Genomic DNA, 14,399 nt, shown 5'->3' on the forward strand with positions numbered 1-14,399 from the left:
AAATCCTCAATTAAACATTATGTATAATATCGAGCATGTAAAATAACCATTTTGGACATGTTCCGGTTCATAAATGATTATGGACTTCTAGACTAATTTTGGGTTTAGAATTTTGGGGTTTTATTGGATCTAATATGGATTAGGAGAAGGCATAAGAGCATGTCACAAAAGAAGCCCACAATTAACCATTTGATTTTATCAAAATGGACTTAATTAATTAAAGACAAAATTAATTAATTTAGCTATTTATTTATTCAAAATAATTTGATTGAATAAATTATTGAAGTGATAAGATCACATTCAATAAATAATGGCTTAGTGGGTGGGTCTAGCACATGAGAATGTTTGGTGCCATTATTGAAAAGATAATGGTGGCTTTATTTGGTGGAATGAATCATCATGAACTAGCATTCATATTTCTTCATTATCTCTCTCATTTAAAAACTAAATTTGGTGATTCCAAACCCTATGAACTCCTAAAAAATTTATAAGTCTGGACTGGTTAGAGGTATCACAATTGGGGTGCTTTAAGGATCTCAAATCATGGCAAAACAAAAGCTGTTCGTGCAGAGGTCTATTTTCTGGACAGTGTTCGTAGCTTGCTGTTTTCAGTCATTTTCTCCTACTTCACGAAGTCGTTTTTGAAACTACAAGTGAGGTAATTAAACTTCAATCTTTCCTCTTGATTTTATTTTTTTAATGAAGTCGATCCGAGGTTTCTAGAGCTTCCGCCATCCGTTTTAATTTTACTGCACAAAAGTTTCATTTTTAGGAACCCCATGGACAAATGTTGTCCTTCAAGTGGTATCAGAGCCATCTTCATTAAATTTTAAATTTTTGAAGCATGATTTCTGTTATTTCCATTTATAATAGCATGAAGGATGATCATGGAAAGACCTAGATATTTTATGATAGATTTATGTCATGTGATGATTGAATATATGCGTGATTGAATGAACTATTGGTTTATTTGTTGATTTGGCCCATTTCTAAAGGCTTAAATGGTTGTAATATTTTTAAATAGGGACTTGCATGTCCCTCCCTCTATTAAGATCTGATTGTATCCCATTACCCCTAAATTTGTACCACAATTCTTCTAAATATGTAATTTCTATAAGATGATTGTAAAAGGAGGGACGACGTATTTATGATGCCTTGGAGCAAGAAGACTTTTTGGATCGTTGCAGCACTTCCAATGATATTTTGGCCTCTCAAATAGAGACTAATAATTGTAATAATTTGAGGCATAAGATGTCTCATAATCATTATTGCTTGCTTGATACCTAGGTGGACCTTAAAACCAATTTTGGCACAAATTGGTTTTACTAGAAAATTCCATGATCATCCTTGATTAGTTTGTCTTTAATATACATGAGATGTATATTAGGGTGCTTAGACATATTTGAATATTGAAAATGGAATAACATGCTAAAAAGTGAGACCATAATAATGACCAAATACTCCCAATTAAAATAAACATAATTATTGTTAAGTTGTAATGATGGATATTAAGAATATCTATCATGGCCTACTAATACCAATGGAATGTTTAAAATATTTTTTGCTTGGGCTAGTTGTCATGGATACATGGGCTACTCATTCATTAAAATGTTGAAAACAAACTATATATCATATGATGATGCATAATTCATACATTAAGCTACCAAGAACTGTCAGGTGAGGTTAGTAAGATGTTTTGAAAAATGCAAGGGTATTAGGGTAAACTTAACTAAATCATTTATACTAAGAACTGTTAGGTGAGGTATTAATGATTTAGAGGCCGAAGGATAATCGGTACATGCATAAGAAGCATTTGGTAAGAGTTACCTGCTCATCATACTAAGTAAGCCAAGAACTGTTAGGTGAGGTAAACTTAAGCTAATGAGAATCTGATTCCTATTAGAAACTTTTACCAATGAGAGTTTCCGTTTCTTGCATATGGGAGTGTAATGAAATGATAAAATAATGGAAGGTGCTATTTGGTTTAAAGACCAAAATCAAATAGATTATAATCAAATAAAATGCTAACAATTTAATTTATATTTTTTGCAGTAATATTTAATAATGAATAATTCGTTGACATGAATTCTGGATAACTACCGTTTGACGGGACCCAATTTTATTGATTGGTTCATAAAGTTAAGAATTGTTCTTAATTATGAGAAAATTAGCTATGTTCTTGATACACCTAAGCCAAATATAATTCTTGAGGGAGCAAGTGAGGAAGAACATGTCACTTTAGGGATTGCACAATCTTTCCTCCTAGCCTGGCAAAATCACCCCCAACAGTAAAATGTTTCATGGATTTGTCAATGCAACGATAAAATCACTATTGCAGCAATTGATATATTGTTGCAGAAACAACAATAAATTTCCCTGTTGGATAAGAATGACTTTCCAACTGTCATGTTGTATGGAATGCTGCAACAACTCATGTCAGTTTCTTAGCTCGTTTTTTTTTATGAATGTGCTACAATAAAATAAAAAAAGAAAAGAAATTAATAATCAATTCAAAATGACAAACTGTAAAGAAAAGTATGCAAAATTAGATTTAATGTTGAAGAAAAAATTGGAATAACTCCCCTAATCATTGGGTTGCCTTCTAATTAGCACTTGATTTTAGGTCCTCCAGTCTGACCATCTTGATTGCTCATGTTGGATCCTTCAAGAACAGGTCCTCCATTGGGTGATTCACAGTAGTTCCCATGTAATGCTTCGCTCTATGCCCATTAACCTTGAATTCTTGACATGTTCTTTCATCTAAGAGTTCAACAACCCCATTAGGATATACTTTGACAAGCTTGAAAGGCCTTGACCATCTAGATTTTAATTTTCCAGTAAAGAGCCTTAATCTTGAGTTATAAAGCAAAACTAGATTGCTTGGAATGAGTTCTCTTTACTGGATTCTTCTTATAAATCCTTGCATTTTCATAGGAGAATAACCTGAACTCCTTTAGCTCACAAAGTTGTAATTTTATTTTGCTCTACTGCAGCATTCATGTCCATATTCAATTGTTTGACTGCCCAATATGTTTTGTGCTCTAGCTCAATTGGCAAGTGACACGCTTTTCTATAAACAATTCTGTATGGTGACTTGCCAATTGGAGTTTTATAGAATGTTCTATAAGCCTATAAGGAGTCACTTAATCTAAGTGACTGATCCTTTTTATTGGGACTTAAAACTTTCTTCAAAATCTTCTTTATCTCCCTGTTGGATACCTCTGCTTGTCCACTTGTTTGCGAATAATATGTTGTAGCAACCTTATGCTTGATTCCATAATTGGCTAATGCTGCAACACATGTTCGGTTGCAAAAATGTGTTCCTTTATCACTAATAATTGATCTTAGAGTGCCAAATCTTGAGAAAATATTCTTCTGAAGGAAGTTTACTATTGTCTTGGCATCATTAGTTGGTAAAAATATAGCTTCCACCCATTTAGAGACATAGTCTACAGCCACTAGGATGTATAGATTGCCGAAAGAGGTTGGGAATGGTCCCATAAAATCTATCACTTATACATCAAAAAGTTCTACTTCCAAGATATTAGTGAGGCATCTCATGTTTTTTAGAGATGTTTCCTGTTCTTTGACACCTGTCATAACATTTAACAAATTCATAAGCATCCTTAAAAATAGAGGGTCAGTAGTAACCTGATTAAAGGACTTTACTGCTGTCTTATACCTTCCGAAGTGTCCTTAATATGCTGTAGCATGACAGGATTACAGGATGTCTGAAATTTCTTCATCGAGTACACATTTTATTGTCACATGGTCTAAACACATCTTGTACAAGTAAGGCTCATCCCATTAATAGCTCTTTACATTATGAATAACCATATTTTTCTGCTGGTAACTCAAATCTGGTGGTAATAGTCCAATCACCAAATAGTTAACAAAATCTACGTACCATGGGCATCCTGATTGTTGTATCAATTGAGACTGTTGTAGCATTAACAATTGTTCATCAGGAAATGTTTTTGTGATATCTTGCTTGGTCAGCGTGCTTTCATTTGCTTCCAGCCTTGAAAGATGATATGCTACTTAATTCTCAGTGTCTTTTTTGTCCTTGATCTCCAAGTCAAACTCTTGTAGTAATAGAATCCACCTAATCAACCTTAGTTTAGCATCCTTCTTTGAAATCAAATTCTTTATAGCCGGGTGATTTGTATAAACAGTCACTTTGGTGCCAACTAAATAATTTTTGAATTTATCAAACACAAAAACAACTATCTGTAACTCTTTTTCAGTGGTCATATAATTTAGTTGTGTAGTAGCTAAGGTCTTGTTGGCATAATAAATGGAATAAAAAAAATCTTGCCTTTCCTTTGTCCTAGCATTGCTCCAATAGAATAGTCACTAGCATCACACATCAATTCAATTGGCATACACTAATCTGGTGCTATAACAACTGGTGTTGTAATAAGAGCTTTCTTCAATTTAACAGAAGCCTTTAAACAATTTTCATCAAAATTGAAAGGTCTATCATGTTCCAGCAACATACATAAAGTTTTGGCTATTTTTTAGAAGTCTTTTGATGAACCTTCTATAGAACCCAGCATGACCTAGGAAACTCCTAATGCCCTTTACTCTATGTCCTAGTATTATCCCTTCTTGTACCATAAAGTGACACTTTTCCTAATTTATCACCAAGTTGGTCTCTTCACATCTCTTAAGTCGTCCATGAATACCTTAAGTGTTTGCTCGACCATATCTAAAAAATCAAAGGGACATCATACATCTCTAGAAAATTACTGGAGTATTGCACAAATCGAATGTCATCCTTTTGAAGGCAAAGGCTCTATAAGGATAAGTGAATGTTGTCTTCTTCTGATCCTCTACTACTATAGTAATCTAGTTGTAGCTTAAGTATTGATGCAGCAGAAGTTTAATGTTCAAAATATTCCGTTGATTCTAGAGAATACCGGAACAAAAGAATAACTAAATTCACGTTGATTCAAAAGAATACCGCGAATTTAGGGGTTACGATTCGTTGATTCCGCAGAATACCGAGAATTAACTGTTCAAATACTCACAAAGAGATTTAAAAATTGAAATATTATTAAACTCAAAATTCTAGCTTCAAAGGCTACAAAGAGGGAGCTATTTATAGTAGTAGTAATTATCCTAATTCATGAAGTAAAAAAAAATCCTAAATTGAAAGGGAAACAAAATTCTAAATTAAAAAGGAATTAAAAAGTCTTAAACTTTAGTTAATAAGGAAACTAATCCTAGTATAATATGGATTCCTACTCTTCATCATTCCCCCCAGGGTGGAGAGAATTCGCCCTCGAATTCGAATTGTTAGCAACAACATCCTCATCATGATCATCTCTGTAAGGAATAAAATGCTTGACATTAAATACATCTGCGGTGCGGATATGACTAGGAAGCTTTAATCTGTAGGCATTAGGATTTATCTTCTCTATAATCTCCAAAGTGACGATTTTCCTGGCAGAAAGCTTGTTGTACTCACCAACTGAGAATCTATCTTTAGTTAAGATAGCCCAAACAAGATCTCCCACTTGAAATTCCAAAGCTCGACATTTTTTGTCTGCCACAATTTTATAACCTTTGGTTGTCTGCTTCAAAGACTCTTGCGTAGTTTCATGAATTTTCTTAAACTGCTCAATAAAGTCTTCTGCTTTACTACTTTTGCAAACTAAATTGGGAATTGAAGCCAAGTCGATAGGAGCTCGTGGATTATATCCGTAATTCACCTAAAGAAAATGGCTTAAACCAGTACTGCGCTTAACTGCACGGTTATAAGCAAACTCGACTTGATATAACTTTTGATCTCACATCTTCAGGTTATCGCCAACTAGACTACGTATATGGTTTCCTAAAGAGCGATTGACAACTTCGGTTTGACCATCTGTTTGTGGATGGTAAGCACTACTGAAATTCAGGCGAGTGTTAGTCAACTTCCATAATGTCTTCCAAAAATGGCTAAGAAATCGTGTATCCCGGTCAGATACTATAGAACTTGGTAAACCATGCAATCTATAGACGTCCTTGAAGAATAAACGAGCAACAGTCAAAGCGTCTGTAGTCCTTTTGCAAGCAATGAAGTGAGCCATTTTCAAGAATCGATCAACAACAACAAATATTGAATCGATACCCCTCTGAGTACGGGGTAATCCCAAAACAAAATCCATACTAATGTCAGTCCAAGGTTGTGTTGGAATCGGTAGCGGCATATATAACCCAGCATTAGTTGCTGCGCCCTTGGAAACTTGACAAATGCGACAAGTCTCGACATAGTGATAGATTTCACGCCTCATAGTAGGGCAAAAATAAGTGTTGGCTATTAGAGCTAGAGTTTTGTCACGACTCATGTGCCCTTCGTTATGTAACTCTGCAATGATTTTTAATCTCAAACTTGAGTCAGGAACACACAACTGATTACTCTTGAAAAGGAATTTATCATGTAAATGATAATCTGAGCGAAACCCTGCAACAACGTCTTCTAATATAGGAGCAAAGTAAAGATCAGAAGCATATAACTCTCGAAATATGTCAAATTCGAGAACTTGATTATGCATCTGTGTCAATAAAGAAGTTCATTGACTAAGTGCATCTGCTGCTCGGTTGGATTCACCAGAGGTATGCTTCACCATAAAAGTAAATTGTTGAAGGAATGTTGTCCACGTGGCATGTCTGTGAGAGAGCTTGTCTTGACTATTGAGGTATTTTAACGCGGCATGGCCAATGTATAAAACAAAGTCTTTATGAATTAGATAATGTCGCCAATGTTTTAACGGTTGGACTACTGCGTAAAATTCCACTTCATAAGTGTTGTAGTGTGCCTTTGCTCCCTTCAACTTCTCACTGAAATAAGCTATAGGCTTACCTTGTTGGCTAAGAACAGCTCTAATGCCGACCTTAGAAGCATCACAATGTACCTCAAAAGTGAGCAAAAAATCTGGTAGGGTAAGTACTGGGGAAGTAATCAACTTTTCTTTGATAATCTTGAATGCCTTAGCAGCTACCTCTGTCCAAGAGAATTGTCCTCCTTTCATGCAATCCGTGATTGGTGCCATAATAGTACTGAAATGAGGAATGAATCACCTGTAAAAAGAGGCTAATCCATGGAAACTTTTGGTGGCAGAGGCCAATCTCGAATAGCATCCACTTTTGATTAGTCAACAGATATACCATCCTTCGACACCATATATCCCAAAAATAATACTTTCTCTGTCAAGAAAATACACTTGTTTACTGCTGTGTATAAACTTGCTACTCTTAAGGTTGAAAGCACTTCTTTCAAATGTTGTAGATGTAACTCGTGATTGGTGCTCTATATAAGTATATCATCAAAGTAAACAACCACAAACTTTCCAATAAAAGGGCGAAGAACTTGATTCATGACTCGCATAAAAGTACTCAAAGCATTGGATAAGTCAAACGGCATTACCACCCACTCGTATAACCCTTCGCGAATTTTAAAAGTTGTTTCCAAGAAAAGCTCGTGATGCTCATACTGCAACTTACAATCAAGAAGATGTTTCTAAAGATGAAGCCCTGGCTAGTATGACAGCCAGAATTGATATGTTAGCTGCACAAATGGCACGAATGGCAGAGTTACTTGACGAACGCCATCGTACTCCAGAATGTGAAGACAAATCAAGTGGAAGCTTTGCTAACCCATTCTCTCAGCGTCGACCTAGAACTGAGTCTATTGATGATAGAAAATGGGAATCTGGGTTGAGAATTGACATTCCTAAATTTCAAGGAAGTGGTCGACCTGAAGAATTATTGGATTGGATTAATGCCATTGAGGAAGTTTTCGAATACAAACTAGTTTCGCTTGCTGCAACTTGATTTCGTGGAAGAGCAGCAACTTGGTGGCAACAAACTATGCTTACAAGGATTAGGCAAGGCAAAAAGAAGATTGATTCTTGGGAAAAGTTCAAAAAGCACTTGTGTGGAGCATTCTTGCCTCATAATTACGCCAAACTGTTATGCCAACAGCTACAGAATTTAAGGCAAGGTAACCGATCAGTGGATGATTACACTACAGAATTCCTTGGTTGGTGGCACGCAATGACTAGACAGAGACAGAAAAATAACAGGTTTCCCGCTACATTGGAGGCCTACGATCTCAATTTCAAGACCAATTAAATTTACTTGACCCATACTCTATTTCAGAGGCACACCAACAAGCCTTGCAGTTGGAGAAGCAATTTAGTCGACGTACTAATGACTCAAGCTTTCGAGGTGCTCGAAGTGTTGTTCGTGATAATTCAAACCCGACTTCCCAATTTCGTAATTTCACTCCTCCAAATCCTTCAAATAAAACTAGTAAGCCTAGTGAAATCGGTTACACTGTTTTAATTACGGAGAAAGTGGGCACCGAATGACAAAATGTAAAAAGAGAGGAAAATATGGTAAAGGCTTATTCATAGGCACAGAGGAAAGCGAAGACTATCAGGAGGAAGAAACTAAAGATTTCGCTGTAGAGCCAACTTTTGATAGTAGTGGTAGCGCTCAATTTGTTGAAGAATATGGTGATAGCGGACCAATGTTGATCGTGAACCATACATTCTTCACTCCTAAAGGTCAAGACAAAGACAAGTGGCTACGACAAAATATCTTTCAGACTACTTGCACAATTGGGTGTAAAGTATGTCGTATAGTCATAGACTCAGGCAGTTGCGAAAATGTCATTTCGGAAAAAGCCATAACAAAGCTAAATTTAAAGACAGAACCTCATCAAACTCCATACAAGCTCACATGGCTAAAGAAGAGCAATCAAGTGACAGTATCGAAACGTTGCTTAGTTTCCTTATCCATTGGTTCGATTTATAAAGACAAAATTTGGTGTGATGTTATGGTTATGGATGTTTGTCAACTATTACTGGGTAGACCTCGGCAATATGATCGAAACGTAGTGCATGATGGGAAGAGAAACACCTACAACTTTATGTTTAACAACACAAAGATCGTTCTCTTACCTAACAAGGAGTTTACTCTCCAGCAAGACTTGGGTAATTATTTGTTAGGCAAGAAGCAATTTATAGATGTTGTAGCAGAGACAAAGAGAGTCTACATTTTATTGGGAAAAGAGAGTAACAGTGATTCGAAGATTCCTGAAGCTGTGACACCTATTATAGCGGAATTTCAAGATTTGTTCCCCAATGAGCTACCACAGGGTTTACCACCTCTTCGGGATATACAATACCAAATTGATTTGGTACCGGGTTCTACATTACCAAATCGACCTCATTATCATATGAGTCTTACAGAACATGAGGAATTAAGGCACCAAGTGGAAGAGTTATTAAAAAAGGGATTTATCCGTGAAAGTCTTAATCCCTGTGCAGCCCCTGTTTTATTGACTCCAAAGATAGATGGTTCTTGGAGGATGTGCGTGGACAGTCGAGCTATCAATAAAATTACAGTTCGATATCGTTTTCCAATCCCTCGATTAGATGACTAGTTAGATCAACTCAGTGGAGCAACAATTTTTACCAAACTTGATTTGAAAAGTGGCTACCATCAAATTCGAATACGGCCTGGAGATGAATGGACTGATGGTGGTGCTTCTGGCCAAATCGCGTCGGAAAGTAGTGAACGGAAGTGGTGGCGATCACGGCTGTTTTGGCTTTGTCTTCCGGCGATCTGTGGCTAACCGACAGTGGAAGATGCTTGGGGTTTAATAGCCGGTGATTTATGATCCGTTTAGTGGTGGTTGCGTCCGGATCGGTGACGGAAAACGAGAGCCGGCAGCCTTGGACAGTGGCCGCGGGCTGAAGGTTTTATTTCTGTTCTGTTTCAGTTTTTTTTATTTTATTTTTTTAACTAAACGGAAAAAATCAAAGAAGGAAAAAAGGAAAGGTTTGGTGGTAGATGGAGTTAGATTGGTGATACCAGGTTTTGGCTCTGATACCAAACTGATGTAGCGAAAGTTTAATGTTAAAAATATTTCATTGATTCTAGAGAATACCGGAGCAAAAGAATAACTAAATTCACGTTGATTCAAAAGAATACCACAAATTTAGGGGTTAAAACTCGTTGATTCTACAGAATACCGAGAATTAACTGTTCAAATATTCACAAAGAGATTTGAAAATTGAAATATCATTAAACTCAAAATTCTACCTTCAAAGGCTACAAGAGGGAGCTATTTATGGTAGTAGTAATTATCTTAATTCATGAAGTAAAAAAAAAATCCTAAATTGAAAGGGAAACAAAATTCTAAATTATAAAGGAATTAAAAAGTCTTAAACTTTAGTTAATAAGGAAACTAATCCTGGTATAATATAGATTCCTACTCTTCATCAAGTATCCATATAAGAAATAGTAGTATTCTTTTCCAACAAGTCTGTTAAGCATTTGATCCTTCCTTGTAGCTTTATTTAGCTTCAGATAATCCATGCAAACTCTTCACCTAGTCACTATTCTTGTGGGAATGCGCTTGTCCTTTTCATTTGCTACAAAAGTCATTCTACCTCTCTTTGGAATACATTGAACTAGACTTACCTATGAGCTATCTGATAGGAGGTAAATAATTCTAGCATTAAGACACTTAATGATCTCATTCTTCACAACTTTCTTCATTAAGGGATTCAATCTTCTTTATTACTCTACATAGTTACTGTAGCAGTCTTCCAGCAGAATCTTGCGCATGCATATTGATGGGCTGATTCCTTTGATATCTGTCATGGTCCATCTAATAGCCTTTTTGTATTTACACAATACATCCATCAAACTCTTCTCTTGATATGCATTTAAAGAAGATGAAATGATTATAAAGAGTGTATTTTTATGACCAAGATAAACATATTTTAAATATAAGGGTAAAAGTTTTAATTATAGAACAGGAGGTGACTCAATAGAAGGAACAGAAGGTTTACTTTCCTATTTGAGAGACCTAGAGATTCAAAGTGTATGTCAGCCCTCATGGGTTGCTCTTCTCCTAACTATGCTATATCTACTGTTTCAGGATCTTCATCTTCAAGTTCTTCAAATGTTACAGTATTGATTTCCTCTTTATTGCAGCAACTATTTAATCTCTTTGTCACAATAAAGTCCACAACACTAATAAAGTTACATTCTTTAACCTCATCAGGATTTTTCATAGCATCCAGCACATTGAATGTAACTTGCTGGTCATTTACCAGCATAGTCAACTCTCATTTTTGCACATCTATTAGAGTCTTTTCGTGGCTAAGAAAGGTCTTCGTAGAATGCTCCATACTTCTTTATCTACCTCAAAGTCCAACACAATGAAATCCATTGGAAAAATAAATTTATCCACCTTCACCAACACGTCTTTAATCTTCCCTTTTGGATAAGCATGAGATCAGTTAGTAAGTTGCAAAGTCAATGTTATTGGCCTAACTTCTCCAACTCCCAATTGATTGAACATTGAGACAACATCAGATTGATGTTATCCCTCATAACGCAAAGTGTTTTACCGCTATATTTAGTTCCAATGGAGTATGTAATTGTAAAACTCCTTGAATCTTTCATTTTTTGAGATATTTTATTTTAAAGCATTTGGCTGCACTCTGTTGAGTATAAATACTAATGTTATTGGTGTCAATGTGCAAGTGTACACAACAAGTAATAAAGTGATGAGTATTCAAGATCGTCTCCACATGGATTAATGTTATCAGATTTGCTACAACAATCTTAATAGTGCAGATTTTGTGCTAAATTAAAATAAAACAATTAATGAAACTAATTTATTAATTAAAATAAAAACACAGTAAATAAAATGCAACATAGTAGATTATCACGTTAAACTCAAGGATAAAACCAATGGGAATATAGAGTAGTTGAGTGAATAAACTCTCTTAATGGTCTTGACTATTTTCTAATGGTTGGCTCGGTTACTGCAGTATCTGCTACAGCACTGGCCAAAATCTTTATGCATCCTTAGTCGTCTCATGTTGGATATCTTATATATATATGTAACCTAACAGTGATCAATTATTATACCAACATAAGATATAGCATTATACGCTTATGTTCTATTTACCCTACAAGGTGAATCCCTATGTCTAGTTCATCACTAATTTTAGATTAAACATGACCCTTTTGGGATAAGTTAAACTCAATCCAAGAAACTCAATCTAAAACCAAGTATTGCTCTGATATATTCCACTAAGATAGGCCCTTTTGTGGCTCTCTCTTAACTTGTATCATTAAATGGGTGATCAACCGAAATAATGAATAAACATAAATACTATCAAATAAACTGCTACAGCAAACATGCAGCAACACATATATTTAGTTAATAAACCATCAAGATTGTTTATCACTCAACCACAAATAAATATAGTTCATGATTTGCAAAAGAAAAAAAAAAGAACAAGGTTTCGACCATGAAAAACATCCCCATGAATAAATATAAAACACGAAAACAAGAGAAGGATAAGAATGATTGAGCTTCTAATTGATCTCTGCAATTTTTCCTCTTGTGCAACCCTTAATCTCTCTCTTGCATCTTGTTTCTCTTTTGTTTTTTTTGTGTTTTTCTCCTTGGGTGACGGCTTTCGCTTTTCCTTATGATGTGTGCTTCTTTTATAGTTGAAAATTAGGGTAAACAGAAGCCTAGGTCGCACATAAGTCAGATTAGGAAACTGCAGAACGCAATTATGCAATTATCCTGTACAAAATTTTCTCTGTCGTTGTTCCAAGATTGCTACAGCAATGGTTGCTACAGCAATGGTTGCTACAGCAATATCTACAGCAACTGCATTGTTCCGGATTTGTTTCAACTCTTTTGTAGCCATATTTGTTCCTTATTTTTGCAAGCCTATTGCATAGCATTCCTTCCATGAATTATAAGCTTATGGAAACCTACAATTATGCACACAATTTGAGCACAAATTACTTTAAATCGAGCAAAACTTATTAAGATTGACTAAAATGATTATTTATGCAAAATGTAACAAAAATGCAATAAAAACACATAATTTACTCTCTAACTAGTATTGATTTAAGTCTAAGTAGTATTCATTTCATAGAGTTATCACACTCTTATGTTGGAGTAACTATTTCAAACTCTCCAAGCCTTTTTTTCCTTGCCAAAACATCTTTCAAGAACTTCACATAATTTGGCATTTGTTCAAGAGCTTCTAAAAAAGGAATGTTGATATGTGTATACTTTAACACTTTTAGAAACTTGCTGAATTGCTTGTTTTGCTTTTGCTTCTGAAATATTTGAGGGAATAATAGTGGGTGTCTCAACTATTGTGCTGCAGCAGGGTGCTTTGCTACGCTTCGTAAAGAGCAGATGTTCATGATTATTCATTCATTCCTAAATCTATCTTTAGCAGTCACGGAAGCAAGCATGCAAGGATAGTGTTTGGTTGATTTTTCCCGCATCTTAGATGACCATTTCTTAAAGACACAGCTTGGCTCTGAACAATTCCTTCATTCTTCACAATATATTCCTTAAGAAAAGCTTCAAGAGAACTGAGTTGATCATTACTTGTGTCTCTTTGTGCTTGATTTTGCTGGTGAAATCCAGGCGGTTGAGCAAACCTGTTTTGTCTACTGGGTGTTGTCTCCATCTAGAGTTATAAGAGTTTGAATATAAATTGTTCCGGTTCTGTCTGTTAAAGTTACCCATATAGTTGACTGAAGTTAGATTTCCAGGATGATTGTAAAATAACTGCTGCTCTCTACAGTAAACACAGGAAACTTCCACAACTTGGTTGACAGTTGCTGGAGCAGTAGTCATAACCTTCACTATATTTGTTAATGTGGTTATTTAGGCTAACAATGTTTTTAACGCATTTACGTTATGGACTTTTGTTGTTCCTCTTGCTGCAGCTTGCCTAGTTGATGGCCATTGATAATTATTTTTGGCTATCATTTCCAAAATTTCATAAGCCTTATTGTAAGACTTAGATAACAAGCTCTCATTTGCAGAAGAGTCCACCATTAATCTATTGGCTGGGTTGAGACCATTATAAAAGGTTTCCAACTGTATGCAGCAAGGAATACCATGATGAGGACATCTCCTAAGTAACTCTTTAAATGCACCATACAAACTCTCATCTTCAAGTTGATAGAAAGATGTGATCTTGTTTCTCAATTTTGCATTCTTAGTTGATGGAAAGTATTTCATCAAAAATTTCTCAACCAAGTCATTCCATGTGGTGATAGAGTCAAGTGCTAAAAAGTTCAACCACACACTTACTCGATCTCTCAAAGAAAATGGAAAGCATCACAGACTTCTAAAAACAATTAAGGTGTACATGAGGATTCCCAGATGGTAGCCCATTAAATTGCCCCACTGTTTGAAGCATTTGAAACATAACAGGTTTAAGCTCAAAATTATCAGCTTGCACTTTAGGTCTAACTATGCAGGGTTTATGGCTTGAGGAGTCAACACTTCATAATCTCTATAGCTTTGTCTCTATCATCTGCCATATGAATAA

At 35.4% G+C, this 14,399-nt stretch overlaps 1 long non-coding RNA gene and 1 pseudogene across 1 annotated transcript; both read left to right on the top strand.

Annotated features, from left to right (window-relative positions):
- The first annotated feature begins 385 nt into the window (after positions 1-385).
- LOC127898934 (uncharacterized) lies at positions 386-1,280 on the top strand. Its single transcript, XR_008050669.1, has 2 exons — positions 386-658; positions 1,119-1,280. It is a non-coding gene; the product is annotated as an uncharacterized LOC127898934 (long non-coding RNA).
- A 12,678-nt stretch (positions 1,281-13,958) lies between these two features.
- LOC112496536 (small nucleolar RNA R71) lies at positions 13,959-14,056 on the top strand (annotated as a pseudogene).
- Positions 14,057-14,399: the final 343 nt, after the last annotated feature.

The sequence above is a fragment of the Citrus sinensis genome, chromosome 7 (assembly GCF_022201045.2).
Source record: "Citrus sinensis cultivar Valencia sweet orange chromosome 7, DVS_A1.0, whole genome shotgun sequence".
NCBI lineage: Eukaryota > Viridiplantae > Streptophyta > Magnoliopsida > Sapindales > Rutaceae > Citrus > Citrus sinensis.